Source organism: Rhamphochromis sp. 'chilingali' (genome assembly GCF_963969265.1).
Source record: "Rhamphochromis sp. 'chilingali' genome assembly, chromosome: 5".
Taxonomy (NCBI): domain Eukaryota; kingdom Metazoa; phylum Chordata; class Actinopteri; order Cichliformes; family Cichlidae; genus Rhamphochromis; species Rhamphochromis sp. 'chilingali'.
The window spans coordinates 24,840,365-24,866,482 of NC_137932.1; the positions used below are offsets into that span (position 1 = coordinate 24,840,365).

Sequence of the window (26,118 nt, forward strand, 5' to 3'; positions counted from 1 at the left end):
CGGGTACACACCGGCTCACTCCTTGGCGGCCGCTTGTCGGGGCCTGGGGCCTGGGGCTCGCTCGGGCCCCTTTGGCGCGGCTGGGGGCCGGCGGAGCTCACGGGCGCGTCACTGCAACTCCCCCTGACTTCTGCTCCGCGGCTGCTGGGCGAGCCCTCATCTGGGACTCTCCTCAGCTCTTACTGGGACAGTGGCGCGGCTGCCCCTCTGTTGGTCTTCCATGGTCTCTTGTGTTCTGGGGGCCTCTGGATGTCTGGAGTTTTGATCTCCTCCATACCCGCTTCACACCCTGGAGGACGGGGCTGTGGCCCCCCCCACACTCCCTAGCAGATCATTACATGGAGAAACCTTTGGAATGCAAGCATGCTGATCCACACAGGTATGCACACATGGGTATTCACAGACGCGGACTAAAGCTTTCTTGGCTGCTGCCTCAAAGCACACTGTGCGCTGTCTATCTTGCGTGCTGCACAATATCGTTTATTACTTAGTAAATACTGATATCTATGACTAGCTAGTTTATTGTGATGGTGCTTTGTTTTCTCTATTATTATGTTGCTCTTTGTTGTTTGCTGTCTCCTCTGTTTGTTTTTGTTTGTTTGTTTTTTTTTTTTTTTCTCCATACAGGTGACCCAGGAGTTTTTTTTTTTTTTTCTCTCTCTTCCCCCCCCTTCTCACCGTCTCTTCTCCCCTTTGGTTTTCTTTCTTTCTCTCCCCCTCTCTCTCTCATTCATTCCCCCTGTCCTATTTATTAAAAAAAAAAAAAAAAAAAAAAAAAAATGACAAAGGATGAACTGAAGCTCTGCCATCACGTAATGTCGCATACTGCTGTTTCTGATGTCATTTAGAAAAAAAAAAAAAAAAAAAAAAAAGTAGGTGGAATGAAGACACAGCTCCAAAAGCAAACACACTTGGTTGTTGCTGAGAGTGGTCCTGTTGCTGAGGTTGGGGTCATCCTGTAATCTCTTACGGACTACCTCCAACGCTTCTGTGACTGTTTCAGTCATTATACAAATTTACTGTTTATAAGATTTGGGGAAACCTGCAGTCAGCTGAGACTGAAGAAGTCACTTGGATGAGTGACGAAACGTTTCTCCCACAAAACGCTACGTCCAGATGAACAGAATCAACTTTTGGAGACTTTCCTGGATGATTGAGAATGCATCAAGACGTTATTTTAATGTAATTTTCCTAACCTGACATTTAGCTATTTAGCTAAAATTTGCTTTTATATTCTTATGGAAAAGTCTATTTGTACATTTTTTATTTATTTATTTTAATACCAAATATGATTAAAAAAAACAAACAAACAACTTCCACGCTGCTGGCGGCGCGTGTGGAACACATTGGTCTCATCGTCCCGTCCGAACAAACTCTAAACTGTCAACCTAAACATATTTCCTTTGTTTTGCTTCTCCCGGATTGAAATTGGATTCGTTTCAACATTCAAAGGTTTGTTTTTGGCCACCAGATCTCATGTTTATTGGTGTTTTTTGAAGTATTTTGTGACTCAGTCTCATCTACATCTCTTGCTTCTGCGCGGCAGAACGTTCACGTGGAAACTGGGATCGTCACAAATGCTTCAGTTATCGGTATCTGCAGTTAGTGTAGAAATAATAGATTGTTTATTAGGTATTGAGGTCATAGGGAATGTAGTTTATTAGTGGGTGTCATAGTAGGATTTTGTTGTAGATAGAATGTAGCAATACACAATAAAAAATAGTCCTGGAAGGGGGGAACAAAGAACTGGATCGCAGGGCAGTGGGACATCTAACCCCCACCCTCAGGACAGTAGCAAGAGTTACTGAGGGTGAGGGGCAGACAATGGTGGATGGACATTTCCTTAAAAGGAGATGGGGGTCAGGGTGTTAGCATACCTGGCCACTGTACCAGTGTTTTTCCACTGTGGGGGGTTTACTGTAGGAGGAGGAGACCAGAGACTATAACTGTAGCTGCTGTGTAAAACTCTTCAGATCAACTTTAGAATAGGACTGCACTGTATGTAGTGTTGATCTCCAAACGCGCATTTGTATTGGGATTGGGAAATAAAGTGATACTTTGATACTTGGAAACATCTCAGCGTGATCTCTACCAGGACCAAAAGAATTGCAGAGACCGGCATTAGCTTCAGCTGTAATCACTACAAAATATGGCAACCCTGATCCTGGAGGACGGGACGACGTTCAAAGGCCGCCAATTTGGTGCAAGCATGTCGGTATCCGGAGAAATTGGTACGTGATTTATACTGTTTTAATTCACCTCAGACTCTCAGTTTATTATTGTGCATAGTCCACCTGTGTATAATATAACTCAGCATGGGTTAAACATTTGCTTTGGTACATTGTGTAATCTGGATGTGTGGTGTGGTTTGCCCCTTTGTTCCAAGACGCTCATGGTTCAGAGTTGTAAAGCGCCAAATCCTCCTAACGTTTCCCCCCCCCCCAGTGCCAAACTCCATTGAAAAAGAGTGGAATTTGGTGACGCCATCACAGCCATGCGCCCACCTCTACCTTCAGCGCCCACCTGTGTGTATTTTGGCAGGCAGATGTGACTAGGAAACTGCTTGCTGTGTCGTAATAAGCATGCCGAATTAAAGATAAGATAATAGTGATTTTGGATCAGGTCAGATTTTGACATTCAGTATGCGTGACTGCAGAGATGAGTCACGCAACGTTAAAATGATAAATAAAAATGTAAGCGTATGCTGGATGGAGGACGTATACCCGGGTGGAATGCGACTGTATTCCAGCCAGGTGTTATAATCCCTTCAAACGTTTATTACAGAAACACAAGTAGGTAGAACACAATAAAATAATCGACTATAGAGATCGAAAAACACATTTCGTTCTCAATAAACAGTCATATGTAGACAGTTAAAGATGCCGCATGAGTTCATTTAATCAAATGGGAAATACTGGTAATTAATGCACTTTCTAGTCTGAGTGATCACTCAGACTACAAGAGACTCCACATTTATCTGTATTTTCCAACAGCAACGACTGAAATAATTTTAATATCAGTTAATATGGGATGTCTTAATAATGAGACTGTTTATTATGAACTACAAGAAAAAAATTGGATATCGTCTCATGAGATACAACACTTGAGATACAAAGATATAATTGTACTAAATATGAGAGAATCATAATTATGAGATAAAAAGTCATCCAAGTCCTAAACCATAAGAGTTTCATTGTTATTGAAAGTGCATCAGTGTGCATTAAAAAGAAAAGAACTCAGTTTGCTAATATTCTCTGACTCTAAAGAAAAACCTAATTATTATTAACTGTCTGGCAGATTTAAGCTCTTGTAGTTGATATGATGTACTCAAGAATGTTTTGTGTGTTTAGTGTTTCAGACGGGGATGGTGGGATACCCCGAGGCTCTTACTGATCCATCCTACCGCTGCCAGCTGCTGACCCTCACTTACCCTCTGGTTGGCAACTATGGTGTGCCAATGGATGAAGAGGGAGAGTTCGGGCTGAGCAAGGTAAGCGGTTATTTAAACTCCAGGTGAAAATTAATTTGCAAACTTATTAACATATTTAAAGTGGAAAAGCGAGTCAGGATTTTTCTTCTTTTCTTCTGTGGGACGGTTTTATCTGAATGAAAGAAGTCTTAACTCTGATAAAACACACTGTCTCATCTGTTGTTGTCTTGTTCAGTGGTTTGAGTCATACAAGATCCACGCTGCTGCTTTGATTATTGGAGAACTGTCTGAAAGTCCCAGTCACTGGAGTTCAGCCAAGTCACTGGACCAGTGGCTCAAAGAGCAAGGCATTCCTGGATTACAAGGTCAGAAACCCAGAATAAAAATGGGCGTAATTTAATTGGAAAACTGCTCAGCATCTGTAATATATATTAATGCATAAAATAATCAGATGCAAGCTTTTCAATTTAATGCTACAAACTGTTTCCATTTTCTTCAGGTGTTGACACCCGCTGCTTGACCAAAAAGATCCGAGAGAAGGGGACCCTGTTGGGGAAGCTGATAGTGGACGGGACTCCTGAGGAAAGTATTCCCTTCGATAATCCCGACAAGAGGAATCTGGTCCGAGAGGTCTCCATGAAGGTAACCCACCAGGAGTTTTGTTACAGTCCCATCGAAGCTCTGCCAGCTCTCGAGTGCTAATGGAGGGCGTTATTTATGTTACTGATAAACTAGAAACTTGGAGATTTGATCTGTGGATCTAATTTTGTGAAGGTTTTTTTTAAAGCTCTAAAACATAGGAAAAGTTTAGCGCTCACACTTCAGCTCAAGTAAGAGGTTTTAAACTAAATAAAAAGCTTTTGTCTGTAGTTGTCTCAAAACATATTGTTTAGCAGGTAGCTTGCTGCTTGTTTTGTGCCTGTCAGATATTTAGATGTTTCTCTGTTTGGTTGTCTCCAGGAGCCAAAAGTGTTCAATCATAGCGGCAGCTTTCATATCACAGTGGTGGACTGTGGCATCAAGTACAACCAGATCCGCTGCCTGGCTCAGAGAGGAGCCCGTGTTACTGTCGTACCCTGGGACCACCCGCTGGACACCGCCGGTCAGGAACACGCGCTATGTCGGGGATTTTTCTTCAGGGGAACTCGTACCACTTTTATCAGTGGTTACATAAATAATTGTTTCTCATCTTTTTCCAGATTTTGATGGTTTGTTCGTCAGTAATGGTCCCGGGGATCCCCAGCTCTGTCAGGCCACCATCAACAACGTGAGGAAGGTGATCTCTGTGGACCAACCAAAGCCAGTTTTTGGCATCTGTCTCGGACACCAGCTGCTCTCTCTGGTCATTGGAGCCAAGACCTACAAGATGAAGTGAGTACCTCAAACTCAACACCTCCGTAACCTGAAAGATAAATTGTTAAACTTTGATTCTTAAGTGATTTTAAACTTTTACCAACGTTTACTATCAAAAAGTAATGGTGCTCCATTATAAGAAAATTGTATTCAATTATTTTCAGTCCTGTAAACTTAACATGATTACTAATTTCTTCAATTTAACACACCTCTTTCTCTTTGTAATAAATTCGAAACCCTTCCGCAGGCTTGTTAGCCAGTGCTTGCTCTGGTGTTGTTAGCTGGAGCTGGACTAAACAGCAAGTGATTTAAAAGCACAAGAAAAAAATATCCTTCATGAGCAACAACAAAAAAAGATCCAGAGTGAAGGTGGATGGTGTGAAAACATTTTATTTAAATTTGTTTAAGTTACCTTTGCTCCATCTTTTTACTCCGGCCCCACAGCTGCACTGTTGTGAGAACAGCTGGTCAGAAGCTGAATTTCATGACCTTTGGTGGAAAGGGTGAGCACATGTGAATGAAGAACTCACTGTATGTTCTAGTGTAGATGTGGACTTGTCTTAAAGTTGTGAAATAGGACGTCCTCATATTTTGCAAGCCTTCCTGGCAGGATCATTGTGTTGTGTTTCGGCTGTGTACAGGCAGGAGAAGGACCCAAATGCAAAACTCACGACAACCAAATTAAACTCAAAAAGCTGCTTTATTGCAGAATGGTATGGAAAACTAAACTGGGACATGGATAACTAAGGCTACGTTCACACTGCAGGCGAAAGCGCATCAAATCTGATTTTTTTGACCCTATGCGACCCATATCCGATCATGGTTTGACCGTGTGAACGGCACAAATCCGATATTTTCAAATCCGATCTGGGTCACTTTCGTATGTGGTACTGAATCCGATACATATCCGATGTTTCAGAAAGCGACTGCTGTTTGAATGGTCGTGTCGCATTAAATCCGTCTTTTACGTCACTGACACAAGACAGACGCCAATTATCAGCACCAGAGAAGCGCCCGAGAAGACACTGCGAACGCTTCCTGGCCATCCGGTGAAACTGTTGGGAAGACAACGTTGGAGAAACGTGAACATTTTATTTGTACTGTATAACACGCTCTCACTTTCTTTGTGAAATGCAGATTTTTGCTGTTCTCAGCACTCTGGCGTCTCCCTTATGATCACTAGAGGGTTGGATTGAGCGTCGTTGTTCTGAAAAAGGCTGAATAAACACGTCTGCCAAATTCTGTAGCCATATCTATTATGGGAGACTTTGTCGATGGCAGCTTTATCAGGCTGAGTCTGAAGGTCGGAGTGGGCAGCATGTGTCCTGCTGGAATGTGGCTGGCATCCCATCAGACAGATTACAGGTTGTTTGTGGAGATTCTTTCTGAAAGACTACAAGTGTCAAACAAGTCGTCCTAAAATGTGCTTTGTCTGTACCTGGATGAACAATCTAAAGGCCAAGTTAATTAATGTCATGGTCCTGGGTCGGTGACCCAGCGCTTTTAGTTCGTTATCATTTTCTTGATGATGATTGTTTAAGTTCTGTGTTATATTCAGTCTGCCTCTGTGTCCGCGTCTGTATCTGTCTGTCTATGGTGTCACCCCATCTGTTTGTGAATCTGTCTGTTTAGTTCAATGTCTTGTCTGGTTCCATGTGTCTGAGTTTCCTGTTTTATTGTGAAGGTCTGTGTCATATGTGAGTGTGCTCAGTTTACGTTTCCCCTGTTCCGTCAGCTCAGATTCCTCCCAGCTGTGTTGCCCTCCTGTTTCTCATCCCCTGATTACTGGTGTGTGTATTTAAGCCCTGTGTGTTCTCCTGCCTGTTGCTGGTTCGTCTGTGTAACGCTGTGTCAGTCTGTTACCCTGTGTTCCACGGTGTCCTGTTCCTCGGCTGCTTCTCATCCCGTTGTCATATGCTCCCAGGTCTGTTATTTTTAGTTCTCCCAGTTTAGGTGTATTTAGTTATTTGTTATGCCCCACTGTTTGTTTGCCACTACACCTCTGTAAATAAAACCACCGGTATCTCATCCACTGCCTGCATCTTGGGTCCTTCTTCCAACTCCACGCGGCTCGCCTCGGCAGCCGTGACAATTAAAGCTTCTGCTATAATAATGCCTCATTAGAGGGCACCTTGGTTAAGCTAAATGTATAATTATAGATTTTGTTAACCGTGGGAAATGTCTTTTATCCATCTTTTAATTAGTGTGTTATTTCCTCTTGTTTCTCAGGTACGGTAACCGTGGACACAACCAACCGTGCATCCATAATGGGACAGAGCGCTGCTTCATCACCAGTCAGAATCACGGCTTCGCTGTCAACCCTGACACTTTGCCCAAAGACTGGGACATGCTCTTCACAAATGCTAACGACCACACCAACGAGGGCATCGTACACAACACAAAGCCTCTGTTCAGGTAACAGTCGGTGAAAGATGGAGTCCAGTGGTGATTCACTCTAGAAGTGACTGGTTCTGGTACCTTAAGTGCCTCTGTACTGGCCGGAAAAAACCCAATTAAATCATTTGTGGTCCCTTTCATCCAGTGTTCAGTTCCACCCAGAGCACATGGCTGGTCCTACAGATCTGGTCGGCCTGTTTGATGTCTTCATTGAAACGGTGAAAGACCATAAAGAGGGCAACACTGGAAAATCTGGTATTCCAATTTAACTTTCATTTTTTATCATCTTAAATGTTGTGGTGCATATTAATTTATGTCTAAAGTACTTTTGTAGTTTTCAGTAGTAATTGGTATTTAATAGTAGTAATGTAACTATGCCTGTGAAGAAGAGAAACCCTTGTAAGTCTGGCTTGTGTAACAACTAATAAGTAGCAATTTGTGTGATATTTTTCCAGTGAAGCAGCGTCTGATGGACCACCTCACTTTCACTGGTTCCCCAAAGGCTGAAGGGCATGTCAGATCCAAAAAAGTCCTCATCCTAGGCTCAGGTGGACTGTCCATCGGCCAAGCTGGAGAGTTTGATTACTCCGGCTCGCAGGTCTGTGAAACAGGAGCTATTTGGTCTTATTTTGGGCTGTGTGTAAAGCGGAGGGTTAATTCAGGATTTAAAGAAGAACACTTGAACGCAGAGGACTTTTTTCTGTGCCTCCTGATGTTACTCTGCTCTGTTTTCCAGGCTATTAAGGCTCTGAAGGAAGAGAATATCCAGACTGTGTTGATCAATCCCAACATTGCCACTGTCCAGACCTCCAAAGATCTGGCTGACAAAGTCTACTTTCTGCCGATTACAGCAGAGTACGTCACTCAGGTATGGATTCTCTCTGTTGCAACTCTGTGACTGATGAAAGAAGAGAAACTGTGGACACAGTGAAATTTGTAGGTCAACTGTTTTTTGTTTGTTTTGTTTTTTCGGATCAGTCAGTATTGACCCCAGATTGTGTTTGTCTAAAAGACTGAGGGGTCTCACATAATCACAGCCCACCAAAGAACACAGAGCAGTTCTGTACAGGTGTGTTTGTAGCTTTGGTGACTGTTGAAGGTAGTTCAGTCTTCTTTTGTGTCTGTATTGTAGGAATTGGGACAGTGGGTTCTAGGACAACCTTTATTTTTATTTCTTTACTGTGGATAAGATACACTTTTACGTGGTCCATCACTTTGTTTGGTTGAACACTTGAATGCAGCACAAGTGTTTAAAAGCAAAGGCAAAACATGAGCTTTGTGTTGCAGCCCTTAAATCCGCGGCTCCATGGAAGTCATCATGTAAGATAAAGGGTGGTGCTGGTGGACTAAAGAGAGCTCGTTGCTCCACTCTGGTTTTTATATAGATGCAATATAGAGACAACAGCCAGTAATTAGTAAGAGGAAAAATAAGAGTGCGGATTGATAATGAAAAGAAACAAGTTTGAGGACAAATATTCCCTCAGATTTTTACCGTCTTTGCCCAGGTTTATTTAATGTAGTTTATGTTATTATTTTTATTTCTTTTTAAATTTCAGTGTTCATAATACGTTTCTGTAAAAATGTGCTGGCTCAAAGATATAAAAATCCCTGCTCAGCTTTCTACCTGCATCCATCATATGGCAGTATAGAGTGGAAACGAAGAGGCTAAAAGGCTTTTACAGTAAAAAATCAAAGATCACTTAAGCTGCTTTTAGTTCAGTTGCAGACTTCCAAATGTCTTGGACGGGATGAAATTCCCAGTGTGAAATCCACAGAGCTGTTTGTCTCATTTTCATGTGTTGTGAGTGCTTCGTGTCATTACATCTTGTTGTTACAGGTGATAAAAAATGAGCGCCCGGACGGCGTCCTGCTGACTTTTGGAGGTCAGACTGCTCTGAACTGCGGTGTAGAGCTGACCAAGCTGGGCGTTCTGGAGAAATATAAAGTGCAGGTTCTGGGAACTCCTGTTTCCTCCATTGAGATGACCGAAGACAGAAAAATCTTTGTGGAGAAAATGGAAGAGATCAATGAGCATGTAGCTCCCAGTGAAGCAGCTCTGTCGGTGGAACAGGTGAGGAGACGTGTTCGCTTATAAATTAATAGCTTCTGGATTGTTTTTTGCCCCAGTGAAGTCTAAATTTATCTGATTAACTCTGCTGTAGGCGGTGGCAGCTGCTGAGCGTCTTGGCTACCCCGTCTTGGTTCGTTCAGCGTTCGCTCTCGGAGGCCTCGGCTCCGGTTTTGCCAACAACAGAGGAGCTGACCTCTCTGGTAACGGCAGCATTCGCTCACACCTCTCAGGTGCTGGTGGATAAATCCCTGAAAGGCTGGAAGGAGATCGAGTACGAGGTGGTCCGGGACGCCTATGACAACTGTGTGACTGTGAGTAAAAGGAGACCAGAGAACAAACTGTTTATACTCACTAAAAAAAAACTGAGGGCGATTTAAAGTGGCTGTTGTTTCCTCTTGTTTAGGTGTGTAATATGGAGAACATCGACCCACTGGGTATCCACACTGGGGAATCCATTGTAGTGGCTCCCAGTCAGACGCTTAATGACCGCGAGTACAACATGCTGAGAAACACGGCCATTAAAGTCATCAGACATCTCGGCATCGTGGGAGAGTGTAACATCCAGTACGCTCTTAACCCCGAATCTGAACAGGTAAGCATATATGTGAAGACCTGGGTGATGAAAAGCACAAATAGGACTGTGTTCACCTATAAAGTGGATCTGTTTTGCATTTCCTTATTTTAAAGCCAGTGACATGCTGTAATGAATAGTACAGAAAGTGTAGGTATATTGAAATAAGCATGGGTGGTAACATGACTTGAAGTATATACAGTTTATATGGCTATAGGATGTACAGAGTGTGCGGCTGGATCTGCAGATAATGTAACAGCCAGGTATGTCAACGGCTTACATTTACTGTTTTGGCTCCAAAACAAGGTTGTAAAAAGCCTTTGCTATGTAAATCCTAGTTCAATAAGTTTTAAAAGAAAATTGTTTTAGGTATCAATGTGACCAAGTTCATTTCATACAAACCAGGAATAGATTTGTATGAATAGGCTTTATGTATCAGAACAGGCCTTTAAACAGGTCTTGTGTGCATGGGGAGCTGGTATTCCTGCTCCTGGTCTAATTCCCGTAATGTCTGTGATTGAATTGTATCTTCTATGTATAATGTGTTGCAGTACTACATCATTGAGGTGAATGCCCGCCTGTCACGGAGCTCTGCTCTGGCCAGTAAAGCGACTGGTTATCCTTTGGCCTACGTAGCAGCTAAACTTGGTCTGGGGATCCCGCTGCCACAGCTCAAGTACGTCTCTCAGCTTAAGAACGGCGGATAATGAACTAACAGGGGCATCGCTGCTTTTACAGAATGATGACATCCAACAAAGACGTTCCAGTATTCTGCCAAACTGAACATTTTTTAAAAGTGGGGTTTAAAGTATTCAAGCTTAAAATCAATTTTTGTATATTAAACGACCAAAAAATAATTGTGACGCATAGATGCCTGTAAAGTAAGGCAGCACAGACTCTCTGCCTTCACTGCATGTGGACCCCACAGTGTCACACAGACCCAGGAAACATGTAGCTAGTCAATCATTACACTTAAAGACATCTGATCATTGAAATTCAATCTTTTTTTAGTATAAACATGCTCACAATTTTTCATCAGCAAAGAAATTTGGAAACAAGATGATATTCATCACCTGCACAGCTGGCAGTTTGGTTAATTTGAAGTTATTGTTTTGACAAAGCTGCTTTGAGCAGTTGCAACATAAGCATTGTAGTTTTTTTAATTTTTTTGGCATAAATGTCTTAACTGTAAAGCGCCTTTAAATTAAGCGATTCACCAATGAAAAATATTTGCACTGCATCTGTATTTTTGTCCAGAAACTCAGTGACAAACTCAACGACGGCAAACTTTGAGCCGAGTTTGGATTACTGTGTGGTGAAGGTGCCTCGCTGGGATCTCAGCAAGTTCCTCAGGGTTTCCACCAAGATAGGCAGCTCCATGAAGAGTGTTGGTAAGAGGCAAAAGCGAGCTTGGAACAAAAATATGTTGTAACAAATTGTAAATAGGTAGTAGATTTAGTACTGTTAGTATTCCAGAGCATTTTAAAAATACTTAGTTTGGTCTCAGTAAAGCTAACAATAAATTCACATGGTCATTTTTTGCACCTACTATGTTTTTTCTTTCTTTTTTATTCTTATTTATTCATTTTTTCTGCACTGCTATCACAGCAGATTTCTCCATGAGGGCATTAAAGTTTTACTCTACTGCTTTATTTCACAGTTTGATTATAAAGTTAACCTTTACCAGTGCGGGCAGAGAAGCCAGTAAGTCAGGTGCTTATTATGGATATTGTGCTCAGTGCTTGAACCTTTTCCTCGACAGGGGAGGTGATGGCTATTGGTCGTAGCTTTGAGGAAGCCTTCCAGAAAGCTCTGAGGATGGTGGATGAGAACTGTGTTGGCTTTGACCACACCATCAAGCCTGTCTCTGAAAAGGTAACCTCCCATAGCTGAAGTCCAGGTTAAATGGTTGTACTGGTTAAAAAATGCCTTGCTGCTGCACGACCTGTTCAGTGCACAGTGTCAGCAAATACTTTATCCCAGGTTGAAAGATTTTTAACCATTTTCAGCCAAACATGCAATGATTTGCTTCATATTTGGTCAGAACACAACATTAGTGCTTTTGCTATGCAATGCCATCGACTTTTAAGGATGAGTGATGGTGCTGCACATTAAAGCATGTTGATCTGTTTTACTACGCCTCTATTAGGATGGTGACCCTATAAATGATTGTGATAAGGACATTTTAAAAGGTCAAAACTGTATTGTTCTGTCTTAACGGGACCAGTAGATGGTGCCAGATCTCCCCTGAGCGATCTACTACTGTAATGCTTCCTGCTTCTGGGTTTTTTGAGGAATGTTTCATTGCATGCTGTTAATCATGTTCTGCTACTATGTGTGTGGCTGATTTATTTTTATTTATTTATTTTGAGAAAATAAGCCCAAATGTCTGAGCTGATGCTCATGGCTGGCAAATAACTAGCAGCACTTTACTTCACAGTTAGTATGTTGTGCTCCCTCTGCTTACCAGGAGTTGCAGACTCCTACAGATAAGCGTATCTTTGTGCTGGCGGCAGCATTCAAAGCTGGCTACACTGTGGAAAAGCTGTATGAGCTGACCAAAATCGACCGCTGGTTCCTGCACAAGATGAAAAACATCGCCGACCACGAGCTGCTGCTGGAGACCTACAATCAGGTAAGGCCGATAAGACATAACGTGAAAAAACTAAGAGCTGTTCGAAATGGATTAAGATGCTGGATTAATTTCCTTCCGTCCAGGATGAGAGCTCCATGCCTCCAGAGGTGATGCTTAAGGCCAAGCAGCTGGGCTTCTCAGACAAGCAGATAGCACTGGCTGTACAGAGGTGGGTAGGAAAGGAAATAATCACTGTCTTAGTTTAACTTAATGGTAACTTTCTCTGTGATTAGGGTATTATCAGCATGAAATGTTATTTTAGATAAAGTGCTTTTAAAGAATCCAAACTTCCTTGGTTTGTCCTCTATCACTGAATCCACGTTTCCCTCTAACAGCACAGAGCTGGCCGTCAGAAAGCTGCGTCACGATTGGTCCATCCTGCCAGTGGTGAAGCAGATTGACACAGTGGCGGCTGAATGGCCGGCTTACACAAACTACCTGTACCTGACCTACCACGGCACAGAGGACGACCTGAGCTTCAACGATCAGCACGTCATGGTGATCGGCTCGGGCGTGTACCGCATCGGCAGCAGCGTGGAGTTTGATTGGTGCGCTGTTGGGTGCATCACCGAGCTCAGGAAGGTAAGGCCTACGTGAGACTTTAATACCGGATGCTCTCTTTATGACTGAGTTAGTCTTTTACCTCACTGAAATTGAATCCAGGGAGCAGGAAGAACCGCCTCCATGTTCAGTTCATCTCTTTATTTCCTTTACTAAACTTTTTTTTTTTTTTTTTTTTTTTTTTAGCTTGAGAGGATTAATTTACTTATTTATGAAAAAACATACAAATTTAGATCTTTTTTTGTCATTTATTGTGTTGATTATTACACGTATTATTACACCCCAGAGCCAGTAATCCAAATGTTACGAAATAAGCATCAAACCATTTGCAGATGGGCTATAAGACCATCATGGTGATGGTCTTCGATGAGATCTCCTTTGAGGTAAGTTTTAGCTGATACGGGAAAGTGTGATTGTGGTGAATGTGACTTGATTCAAGTCTCACATTTTGGGTGAAAGTAGCCTCTGGGCTCTTTGTTGCAAGTCATCCCCTCAAACTTTCTAACACTGTTATTAATTTCCTTGTACACGTATTAATCTGCAGTGTTTCGTGGTTAGAGATGAGTATTTCTATGCATCTTTCAGGTGGTGATGGACATCTATGAAAGGGAAAACCCAGAGGGAGTGATCCTGTCTATGGGAGGCCAGCTTCCCAACAACATTGCCATGTCGTTGCACCGCCAGCAGTGCCACATCTTGGGGACTTCGCCCGAGTTCATCGACAGCGCTGAGAACCGGTTCAAGTTCTCCCGAATGCTGGACACCATCGGCATCAGCCAGCCGCAGTGGAAGGAGCTCTCAGACACTGAGGTACAGCAGACTGACGATGAGCTCGTTTTATGTCACCGATGTCTCGGTCTGTAAAGTTAAAGATGTTTAACCCTCAAATGTTGCCTTAATATGCTAGTAAATTATATTTACTGTTATTTACTATTGTACATACAACACTAAGAAAAATAGTTGCAAAGCCAGCGTTCGATGACGTTTACGTTTCTTCTTTGCTCTAGTCTGCTGTGAAGTTTTGCGAGACGGTCGGTTATCCCTGCCTCGTTCGCCCCTCGTATGTTCTGAGCGGAGCGGCCATGAACGTCGCCTACAGTGACAGCGACCTCGAGAAATACCTGAGTAACGCTGTAGCAGTGTCCAAGGAACACCCTGTGGTCATCTCTAAATTCATTCAGGAGGCTAAGGTAGTTAAAGACCCGATAATTACAGCAGAATTATTGATTATTATCAAGTTGAGTTGAGGCTGTACTGTTTATAAATTTCGCAGGAGATAGACGTGGACGCTGTCGCATGTGACGGTGTAGTGATGGGCATTGCGATTTCTGAACACGTGGAGAACGCTGGAGTTCACTCTGGTGACGCCACCTTGGTGACACCGCCTCAGGACCTCAATCAGAAAACCATAGAGAGGATCATGCAGATCGTTCACGCCATCGGTCAGGAGCTGCAAGTCACCGGGCCGTTTAACCTGCAGTTAATTGCAAAGGTAAGAAGTACATGGAAATACTGTTAAATGCTGTTGCTGAGGACGTGAATTTAAATTGTTACTCAATGCTGATACTTTATGTAGCTTTCTTACAGTATTTTCCAGATTCCGGTAATAAACAGTCAGATTTAGGGAGACTAGTCTTCTTCTTCTGGCATTTAAGGCTGAACGGGGAGTTGTGGTATAAAAACGTATAGTTTTGTAAAGTTGGCACAGTTGCTCAAATTAGCCAAGCATGATCGACCTTTTTAATCCCCAACCTGCTGGCAGAAATGTCCACCTATTAAAAAACACATATCTCTCTTCAGAACTATGACGCCTAAATAAAAAAACCTTAGTTTATATGGTGAAAAATTATTTGAGAGAAGCTTGAAGAGCTGCTGCTCCTCCACATCGAAAGGAGCCAGATGAGGTGGTTCGGGCAACTGACAAGGATGCCCCCTGGATACCTCCTGGGCGAGGTTTTCTGGGCAGACCCAGGACACGCTGGAGAGATTATATCTCTCGGCTGGCCTGGGAACGCCTTGGTGTTCCCCCGGATAAGCTGGAGGAGGTGGCTGGGGAGAGAGAGGTCTGGGCTTCTCTGCTTGGGCTGCTGCCCCCGCGACCCGGCTCCGGATAAAGTGGAAGAAAATGGATGGATGAATGAATCTTGAAAATGAACAAGTCTTCCAGTACAGAGTAAAATGTGAGAGTGAAAATATTGCGTGTACTTAATAAAAACATAGAAATGTTTGGGGGTTATTTTCTGGTGTAACAGAAATATACAAGTGCTACATGGATTTTTTTTTTTTTTTCAGGTGACCTCATTGTTGTGCTCCTGAAGCTTTTAAAAGGCAGCTGGGGTCATTTAAAAAACAAAAAAACTATGCGTCAGAGCAGCGGTCCCCAACCTTTTTTGCGCCACGCAATATGACCGACAATATTTTCACGGACCGGCCTTTAAGGTGTCACAGATAAATACAACAAAATAAAACTAGTACCAGTACCAAAAAAAGATTTATTCATAACACACATGAAAAGATCCAGGAAAACAGAGTTAACGATAAAAACGATAACAAAATAACGCTGAAAACTGATTAAAAACCCTGAAAACTATACATTTCACACCTGAGCCTCAACTCTCGCGGCCCGGTACCAAACGACTCGCGTACCGGTCCGAGGCCCGGGGGTTGGGGACCGCTGCGTTAGAGCGAGTACCAAGGACACCAGGAAAGCAAAGATTAATGCAGTGTTAGTTTTTGAGAGAAGCTGAGCTTGGTGCCAGTCGTTCATATAAGAGTTATGTCATCTTCATGCAGAGCAAGCAAACTAACAAGTTACCTCCATGAAAAATAAAAGTAAATGTGATGCTTTTGCTGTAGATTTGGGAAAACAAGCGACAGATATGTTTCTTCCCGTTTACAGCCACCACAGATGGCATTGTTTGTCCGTTACTTTAAGGTGTTTACATTGTAAAGTACAGACCCTGAAAGTCCTCATTAAGTTGTGAAAATTAAGCTGTGTCAATAATGCAAAGGACAGTTATGTCTTCTATCAACACTGGTCAGAGCATTCATTCACCGCTGTGTTTTTTCTCTCAGGATGACCAGCTCAAAGTGATCGAGTGCAACGTCCGAGTTTCTCGCTCCTTCCCCTTTGTGTCCAAGACGCTGGGAGTGGACTTGGTGGCTCTGGCTACCCAGTACATTATGGGGGAGGACGTGGAGCCAGTGGGCCTGATGAAAGGGAAAGGGATTGTGGGAGTCAAGGTAAGCAGTGTGGAAGCAATCATAAATTTCCCTTCATGTTAAATCACTTTTGTCTTCTCATCTGACTGAGCATCACGGATTGCTTCAATGTCCTCCAGGTCCCTCAGTTTTCTTTCTCTCGGCTGGCCGGAGCTGATGTGGTGCTCGGGGTGGAGATGACCAGCACTGGAGAAGTAGCTTGTTTTGGGGAGAACCGGTACGAGGCTTACCTCAAAGCCATGCTCTCCACAGGCTTCAAGATCCCCAAGAAGAACATCCTGCTCTCCATCGGCAGCTATAAGGTACTTAAAGGTTTCGACTGACAAAAACACAACAGATAGGGATCCAGATGTGAACAGTGAGTTCAGCTCACAAGTGATGCAGCTGGAAGTACGAATGATGCATTTTAGTGGCACATTAAAGGTGCAGATGTTTTTGTGGCTGGTCAGTCACATGGGAATAAACAACAGATTTTATGCATCTGCTACTTTCCTAACGAGAAAAGCAACAAACCTTGATTATTTGTTTTTGCAGCAGCTGTTGATGATTCCACCAACAGCTGATAACTGTAAATATTATCACCATGAGACCAGATGTAGTTAAACTCGATCAAAACTATCTCAGCAACACAAATGGAATAAAAATCATCGAACCACATTTATTTTTCTGCGGCGTTGAAATATTATGATCTGTTTGCCTGAAAATATAAAAACTATATTAAGGGGCGACCGTGGTTCAGGGAAGTCTAAAGATATGAATGCTGGGTTAAAAAAACAGCAAATGGAACTGTATGAAAAGGCCATCGATGTCAGATAAGATGAGCTGAAACTGAAACTGTCTGTCTACCACAATAGATTTAAGAAGTTTAAGAGTGATCTGATTTTAAGGAGCAGCTGCAGAGTGTTCCGGTTGTGTGAAGCATAGTAAACGAAATAGATTTTTCCAGCTTTCAGCACTGATGTTATGATTTTATTGTTTATCCAAACTATTTGCATTGACTTGTGTTTGCAGAACAAGAGTGAGCTGCTGCCCACCGTGCAGGCCCTGGAGTCTTTGGGATATGACCTGTATGCCAGCATGGGCACGGCTGACTTCTACACAGAGCATGGAGTCAAGGTAATTCTTTTAACACAGGCTTCGTTTTTTGGAGTAACAAACTTTATTTAAATCAAAATCGACTTATTTTGCAGTGGCACATCTGTGAGTGACTCATGAATATGGTCGTGTTTGTGTGTATTTGTTTTTAAATGCTTTAATCCTGGTAACCCTTTACATCTTTATCATTCCTCTTGAATTGCACATTAAACCAAAGATTCCAGATGAGCAGCACTTATACATGGATACAATGTAACTGTAAAAATGTTTTATTTTGCTAGAGCTTTTGAAAAACAGCAGAAATTTATTTAGAAATGTCATTGTTCATAATTGTGGCGTTCACTTAAGTACTTTAATACTTAAAATATAGTGTTATTAATCTATGACAGGATGAAATCAGGATAGAAACTTTAAGTTTGTTTTGTCTCCTTGTACAGGTGACTGCAATCGATTGGCCGTTTGAGGAGTACGACAGCGATGAATGTGCCACCAAAGAGAAGCAGCGCAGCATCATGAACTACCTGGAGGAGAACCACTTCGACCTTGTCATTAACCTCTCCATGAGGAACAGCGGCGGTCGAAGGCTCTCCTCCTTTGTCACCAAAGGCTACAGGACCAGGCGTATGGCTATCGACTACTCTGTCCCGCTCATCATCGATATCAAGTGCACCAAGCTCTTTGTTCAGGTACGCGATCTGTTTTTTTCTTGTTGTTTGTTTTTTGTTTTGTTAGGATGTTTGTGTGATGTGGTTCTATGGGAACATGATTAATAAAGGGTGACTCGTTTGCAGGCTCTTCGTCAGATTGGAAGGACTCCACCAGTGAAAACTCATGTTGACAGCATGGCATCCCAGACACTCGTCCGTCTGCCCGGTGAGTGGTCGTAAACGGCAACAACAACACTAATGTAATGTTAGATGTTTGTTTCTGAAACAGGAATTCTTGAGTCTTTAAAGCAAAGTTGTTCAAAGACTGAGGTTCTTTAAACAGTAAATACTTCATCCTACTAAAAGCTTTACTAATTACTTGCACTAATAGTTCAGCTTCTCATTTTAATTCTTTTTCACATAGTACTGTTTTTTTCTAAATATTTGAAGTCGAGCTATGCAGACAAACTAGTACAAAGATACCGGGTGAAGTATTTTGGTTTTTGATTGAATCACAGGTCTGATCGATGTCCACGTTCACCTACGGAAGCCTGGCGCCACCCATAAGGAGGACTTCTCCTCAGGCACAGCAGCTGCTCTGGCAGGAGGAGTGACCCTGGTGTGTGCGATGCCCAACACTTCCCCCGCCATCACTGATGCTAATAATCTGGCTCTGGTGCAGAAGGTAAACCCACGTTTTTAAATTGTATTCACTTTTTAATCTGTTGGCTGATCCTGTTAATGCAGAAATGTTAAGATTTTTGTTGGCAGTGACCAGAAAGGACAAGATTAGAAATGAGTACTTCAGTATTCAGTAAAATTTGAAGCGATATGACATTGACTCCTGTTATATTGTGTCACCAGTTAGCCAAAGCAGGCAGCCGCTGCGACTACGCCCTGTATGTGGGCGCTGCCACGGACAACGCTGCTGTCCTGCCGCCCATCGCCAGCCAGACCGCCGGTCTGAAGATGTACCTGAATGACACATACTCCACCCTCAAGATGGACAACGTCTCCCTGTGGCTGGAGGTAGGCTGGATTTTAAGTGTTGCTGGAAGGCCATTAGAGATGCTTCAGCCCTAACCGTGTGGATCTGTTTAAAGCACTTTGAGAAATGGCCCAAGCAGATGCCCATCGTGGCTCACGCTGAGAAGCAGACGGTGGCGGCGATCCTCATGGTGGCCCAGCTGTACCAGCGGCCAGTCCACATCTGTCACGTGGCCAAGAAAGAGGAGGTAAAGAGCTGTTTCTTATTGTTGTTAATTTTATGCAACTTTATTTTAAACTATTTTAGTGGATTTGAGGTAATTTACTTTTAATTAGTTTGTTTTATTATCGATTGCTTCGGCTGTTAAAGTGCATCTTATCTTAACTTTTTTGATTCTTTCCTACAGTTTTAATACTACTTAATGGTTTTCAGATCCTGGTAATCCGAGCTGCAAAGCAGAAGGGCATCCAGGTCACATGCGAGGTCGCCCCTCACCACCTCTTCCTATGTGAGGACAATGTGGCGCAGATCGGCGACGGTCGAGCGCAGGTTCGACCCATGCTGGGAACACGCGAGGACATGGAGACACTCTGGGAAAATCTGGACATTATCGACTGCTTTGCTACAGACCACGGTCAGAGAGCATTCATTTTCTGTCACCGATCATGCAGACCGACTTGTCTTCGACCTTCCTGAACTGTACGGTTTTTGTTTTGTTTTGCTAGCTCCTCACTCTGTAGACGAGAAGAACAGTGAGCGTCCTCCTCCTGGTTACCCCGGTCTGGAAACAATGCTGCCTCTGCTGCTCACCGCCGTCAGTGATGGACGTCTGACTCTGGATGATATTACCAGACGTCTTTATGACAATCCACGCAGGATCTTCAACCTGCCCGTTCAGGAAAACACCTACGTGGAGGTAAACAGACAAACACAATTAAAGGGAATTCATTTTAAGGAGACATTATTTTGATACAGTAATTAGCAGCCTATCCATACTCTGATGAAATATGTTCCTAATTATTTATCAATTACGTGTCTTTCAGGTGGACCTCGAGCAGGAGTGGGTTATTCCTCAGGCCATGCAGTTCACTAAGTCTAAGTGGACTCCTTTCAAAGGTATGAAGGTGAAAGGTAAAGTCCGCCGCGTGGTCCTGCGAGGAGAGGTGGCCTACATCGACGGCCAGGTCAGCATTCGTGCGTTTTGCTTTTGAACAAGAAAACAAAGAGAATAAATGTAGTTGATCTAATAAAGTACGTGTCCTGTCTCCTTCAGGTGCTCGTGCCTCCAGGTTACGGTGAGGATGTGAAGACTTGGCCCACTTCTTCCACCCATCCTCCAGAACCTGTCAAAGAAACTCCAATGGTAATAAAAGTGAATGCGGTAATAATGCAGCTGCCTTCCATGCTTTCTGTTGTAAGATAAAGACTCTACAATAATATTACATCACATTGGTGTTTTGGCCACCGCCATGATTATTTTTGGAGCCAAAATTGACCAGATTTAAGAAGAGAGTGAAGTTATCTGCCAACACTAACACACTTCTTTAGCAGCCATAGCCATGAAGAACGTGCACACAGCAGCAGATATCGGCTAGTTGATGCTAAGTAAACGTAACTGAAAGAAAACACTAGAATTTCATTCAACAAATTGAATAAAAGAACTTCTTAGATGTAATTAGTTTAAAATGCTGTAAAAGACACAGCAAGCAAAATCGAGAGGTTCAGATCAGTGATTAAAGTTGGTGTTTCTTCCATGCCTGAAATGTCTGGTAGGAGGCAAACAGCAGGTATCAACTTGTTCCTTTTGAAATGTGGAGGAATAGCAGCTCCTCACTTTATTTCTAAGAAAGAGGTCTTAGACGCCACCGTTTGGAGGAAGCTCTTTTCCGGTGCTTATATCCCCGGTCTTCTTTCTTATGAGCGTAGATGACATCTAAAAAGTTCACAGAATTTGGTGAACGTACAGCTAACAGAGTTTAATTACAAACAAAAACATTTAAAGCCTGTACTTAGAACTGTTTTGAGTGTTTCTTGAACTCCTCTGTGGGGATTACTTCATGTGTTTTGTTTACATTAATTCTGCTCCATCAGACTCCTGAGCGTCAGCGTCCAACTCCACCCCGGGATGGAGTGCGGACTCGAGCTGCGAGCCCACGACGCATTGGTGGAGAAAGCCGCTACCTGCTGCCGCCCCGCATCCACCGTGCCTCTGATCCCGGCCTGCCACCAGGTATTACAGCTCCCAGAATGCTTTGGAACAGCAGTTTTTTGTTTTACCTCGAGGGTTTCTCCCAATGTTTCTACCAGTGTATTATCAGCCTGCCTGGCTGTGGTGGGGCGTGGTCTGCGGTGCCGTGCAGGGAGGGCGGACGTACCTGCACGGCATCCTTAATCACGCCCGCCTAGTTAAAAACACGGGGACTCAGGGGTTTGGGTGTGTAGTGGTGAGATGTAAATAAAGATGGCTCCGAATGATACTCCGTGGTCCCGCCGTGCCTTATTCTCGCCACACTGGCCTTAACAGGGGATTTTTAAAGCCTTCTTTAGGCAAAAGGTATCAATAAGTTGAAAGAGGGGTTAAAAAATGAAGCAGATGTTATCATATCATTTCACATGTTCAGCTGGTATGTCCATTAATCAAGTATGTCAAAACTGTTCATTGCCGTATAAAAACAAGTTTAATTAAAGTTGTTTGATGTTCTCCTGCTGATTCTCAGTGAAACACCTTTGCTGTGTTCCAGTCATTGATACACTGCGACTCTTATCCCCACAGAGATGGTCATGCTCCCACCAGCCGCTGCTGTTGACGGGTACAGCCATCCTCCCCCACTGTCCAGGCTGCTGTCCCCACAGTCTGGGTCAGGACAGGTGCCTCCTGGTCAGGTGTCACACCTGCAGATGTCTCCTCTGCTTCACCCACTGGTGGGACAGCACATCTTGTCTGTCAGACAGTTCAGCAAGGAGCAGGTACGCCGAAGAAGATGAAACACACTCTGGGAATGCTGACAGGTTTAAAACAAGATCTCGGGTCTGAACAAAAGCTTATTTTTGTGTCCTTCGTTTGTTTCAGATCTCACACCTGTTCAATGTTGCTCACACTTTACGTTTGATGGTTCAGAAGGAACGAAGCCTGGAAATACTCAAGGTATCTCCTAAACGTGCCTCATGTTACTGCACTATTCACTAATTTCAGTTATGTGCTGTTACAATGGTGGATGTTCGTATCAAACATGACCAAAGTTATAGAATGATGAGGTACCTTAAAGTAATCCCTCATTCCTCATGCCTTCCTGTTCAGGGTAAAGTAATGGCCTCCATATTCTATGAGGTCGCACCAGCAGTTCCTTCGCAGCGGCCATGCAGCGTTTGGGCGGCTCCGTCGTCCATTCCAGCGAGGCCACTTCCTCCTCGCTGAAGGGAGAATCGCTGGCGGACTCTGTCCAGATCATGAGTGGCTACGCTGACGTCCTCGTGCTGCGTCACCCAACACCTGGAGCTGTAGAGGTGGATTTTAGATGGATACTTTTTTTTTTATTAAAAGTTTTCTTTACGTAAAAGAAAATAAACACTAATTGGTCATGAAAGTAACTGCAGCAGCACCCTGTTGTGTTTTTTGATGCTTGTTTAGTTTTAAGATGAGTTTTTAATATCTTACGCACGTGACTCCTCCTTCTCAGAGCGCGTCCCGTCAGTGCCGTAAGCCGCTGATCAATGCTGGCGACGGTGTCGGGGAGCATCCCACTCAGGCCCTGTTGGACGTCTTCACCATCAGAGAGGAGCTGGGAACGGTCAACGGCATGACGGTGAGCGACATGATTCCTTTTTAATTTAATCTTCAGCCAGAATAAAACTTTACATGAAAACATGTTAAAACTGTGGCGTCTGTCAGATAACGATGGTTGGAGATCTGAAACATGGCCGAACGGTTCATTCCCTCGCCAAACTGCTGACCCAGTACCGCATCACTCTGCGTTACGTGGCTCCCAAAAACCTCCACATGCCAGCAGAGATCGTCAGCTACGTGGCCTCAAAGGGCATCAAACAGGTGAGGACTAAACATGGTTACACAGCAAAGAGGAGTTTTCACAAATATGTACTAAAAACTGCTAATTTTTAAAAAACATGTTTGTTTGCAGGAGGAGTTTGACAGCATCGAGGAGGCTCTGCCTGACACCGACGTCCTCTACATGACGAGGATCCAGAAGGAGAGGTTTGCATCTGAGGAGGAGTACAAAGCCGTAAGTTTCATTTCACCGACGGGTTTTATTTTGTGACACAGATACTTGCATATACTCACAGCGCATCTGTAGTTAGGCCTGGTGCTTCCTGCCTCATGCTGGCCCGGTAATAGTTTTTGATATCGTTCAGTTGGTCTCATGGTGACATTTTCCCTAATCCACTATTCTGCACTGCAAACTCCACTGACTCCATCTGGTGAAGCTGGGGTTTGTCTGCATTTGGAGTTCATCTTTAGTGGAAAGCAGCTGATTTGTTCAGTTATTCGTCACAAAGTTCTTTCCAAATGAAATATTTCTAGAGGCAAAACTATTAAATAGAATTGTCTTAAGAAAACAAGAAGATATGCGAGAAAGAAGGCGTGTGGGGAAATATGGAAGTGGAACCCTTTAGCTAAGCATTCATAGGTGCAGACAGAACCAATCAGCTCAGGTCTCATGTGAATGGATGATCCCGGAGTATTTTTGATCTTTAACTGTGACTCTGTTGTTTCTCTCAGTGTTTTGGTCAGTTCGTCCTCACTCCTCACATCATGACTGGAGCCAAACAGAAGATGGTGGTGATGCACCCGCTGCCCAGAGTCAATGAAATCAGGTGAGACGCGCTCAGTCAAATGTCTGACAACAATATCAGTTCCAGCTGTGTTGTTTAAATGTTGCTTGAGCCCTTAAATGGGCTGCAGAAATGTAACGTTTTGTGTACAATGTCTAATTTCAGTACGATTTCTTTTAACTAACTTAAATTTGAACTGAATTTTATTTTAAACCCACCTTACATTATTTGCTATTGTGTTGATTAAGTGGACTAATGATCTGTTTCTCTTTGTTATTTCTCTCTCAGTGTGGAGGTGGACACAGACCCGAGGGCGGCATATTTCCGTCAGGCGGAGAATGGCATGTACATCCGAATGGCCCTGCTGGCCACCGTACTGGGCCGATAACTCAGTGTGTGTCACAGGCTGGGTCTCTGACCCAGCGCTCTGAGTTCATTTTGTATTTGTCTCATTTTAGATATGTGATTAGTTTGTGTCATTCCTATTTAGCTTTAGTTAAGGAAAGGCAGTTATTAATTATTGTTTCCTTGGTTTCTATGTTTGAGTTCTTGTATCGTTCATCACGTGTTAGGTCTGTTAAGCTTGTGTTGTCATGTCTAGTTTCAGTGTTTCCTGTTTTATTTTGAAGGAGTCGTGTGTTCTTTGTTCATTGTATTTAGTTTCACTTCCCCCGTCCTGTCATTAGATTCATGTCAGTCAGCTGTTCCTCCATGTGTTCCCACTTCCCCTAATCACCTCCTGTGTATTTAAGTCCTGTGTTTTCAGTGTGTCATTGTCAGATCGTCTGCTTTGTTTGCAAGCCAAGAAGTTGCGTCAAGTCTCCTCGCGGCAAGTCCATGTTCCTGTTGTAGGTTTTTAAGTTAATTTAGCTCACCCAGTTTAGTTTATTGTTAGCCTTGCATTTTGCCTTTTGTTTCCGTCTGCATTTGGGTCCACCCTTCACTCTACACACAATCAGCCCTGCTGATTGTGACAGTGTGCTGCTTCTTTGTCCTACAAACTGTCAGAGAAACAAAAATGTATCTTTTCTGAAATCTATACATTTCTCATTTCCTGCCCCCGAGGGGTGCAAGTAGGTTTAAATACTAGATTTAATAGTGAGTTAAAGTTTATAACATGCTGCTGTAACACAGAACTTTTTTTTTTTCTCCAGTCACACAAATGTTTACTTGTTTTCTTTCCTGCTGTATTTCAAGATTCCTTTATTTTTACATGTCTTAAAACCATTAACATAATTAACATATAGAACCAGAATCTGTCTTGTTTGAAATGGTTAAGAGATGATCAGTGTTTGTGCATCGATGAGCCAAATCGAGGGGCAAAGGGAAGAAATAGGAAGTGGGTGCTGCTATCGATGTCTCTTTTACATATATATATATATATAATTTGCAGCTGCTGCATCTGATTAATGATGTTTAAAGGGACCAATGAGGATGTCAAAGAAGATAAATCCTGAATGCATTTTTACGTTTAGACCAATTTACTGGACCAGCTTCATCAGATGTTTGTTTGGGTTGGCACAGTCCTCTGAAAACCAGCAATGGTGGTTTACGCCTCGAGGTTTTTCAAAAGAAAATTTCTAACAAAATACAGAGAAAAAAATATTTTTACTACACCAAACAATCCGATTGATATTTTGTTTTAAAATGAGCAAAAGCAAAACTAAGTGTCTAATATATTTCTAGGTTACCGGAAAACCTTCATCATTCCAGCTCTACATGAGTATAATGGTACGATACGGCGTACTGCACATGTTTGTCACATGATTTCAGTCTGTTTCAGAGTCGTGACATCCTTGGTTGTATGAAATGGTTGATTCCCTTTCTTCAAATGTGTTGCATTAACTGCAAGTGGAAACGCACAAATATCCTCAGAGCACAGTCTTTGATGGTTTTGGGGTAATCTCTGTAACTATCAGTAATTTCTTACACTGTTGACATAAACTTTTTTTTAAAATCAAAATACAAACGGATGTTTGTAAAGTGTCAAACGACTTCTGTGTCATGTGGAGAAATAAATAATGAAAAAGGATGTTTCTCTTTGTGGTTGATTTCATTTAGTTTTTTTCTGATTGCTTAAGCACATTTATTGTAACTATTGGCTAACTTTGCAAAACTCACAAATAAGAAAACCTGTCACCCAATAATCAAAAATTGTAGTTCTCTTGCAAAAGCAAACACAGCCAGATTAACTCTTCACACCTTCGTAAAAATGGTGTTTCCGTATCAAACAGTACACACAAGCCATCATCTACTAAGCACACAATGCGCCAACTGCACACTGATGGTATGAATACAAAACACATCTGGCTTTTGCTTTCTCTGTGCACAAGGTAGGCTATGTCAGTTTGAGCTCATAC

General features: G+C 42.9%; 1 pseudogene across 1 annotated transcript; it reads left to right on the forward strand.

Moving 5' to 3' along the window:
• Positions 1-1,972: 1,972 nt before the first annotated feature.
• On the forward strand, positions 1,973-25,790 carry LOC308397673 (multifunctional protein CAD-like; annotated as a pseudogene). Its single transcript, XR_013974800.1, has 44 exons — positions 1,973-2,231; positions 3,351-3,490; positions 3,666-3,795; positions 3,930-4,072; positions 4,391-4,532; positions 4,630-4,801; positions 7,013-7,198; positions 7,326-7,435; positions 7,636-7,778; positions 7,917-8,048; positions 9,018-9,251; positions 9,343-9,562; positions 9,655-9,843; positions 10,374-10,498; positions 11,080-11,213; positions 11,585-11,697; positions 12,293-12,457; positions 12,541-12,626; positions 12,793-13,039; positions 13,351-13,401; positions 13,604-13,828; positions 14,026-14,208; positions 14,292-14,510; positions 16,094-16,261; positions 16,360-16,542; positions 17,252-17,356; positions 17,773-18,021; positions 18,127-18,208; positions 18,501-18,667; positions 18,847-19,011; positions 19,086-19,217; positions 19,403-19,604; positions 19,696-19,886; positions 20,014-20,154; positions 20,244-20,333; positions 21,062-21,200; positions 21,744-21,937; positions 22,041-22,115; positions 22,269-22,474; positions 22,648-22,773; positions 22,860-23,015; positions 23,107-23,208; positions 23,706-23,800; positions 24,047-25,790. The product of XR_013974800.1 is annotated as a multifunctional protein CAD-like (transcript).
• The last annotated feature ends 328 nt before the right edge of the window (positions 25,791-26,118 follow it).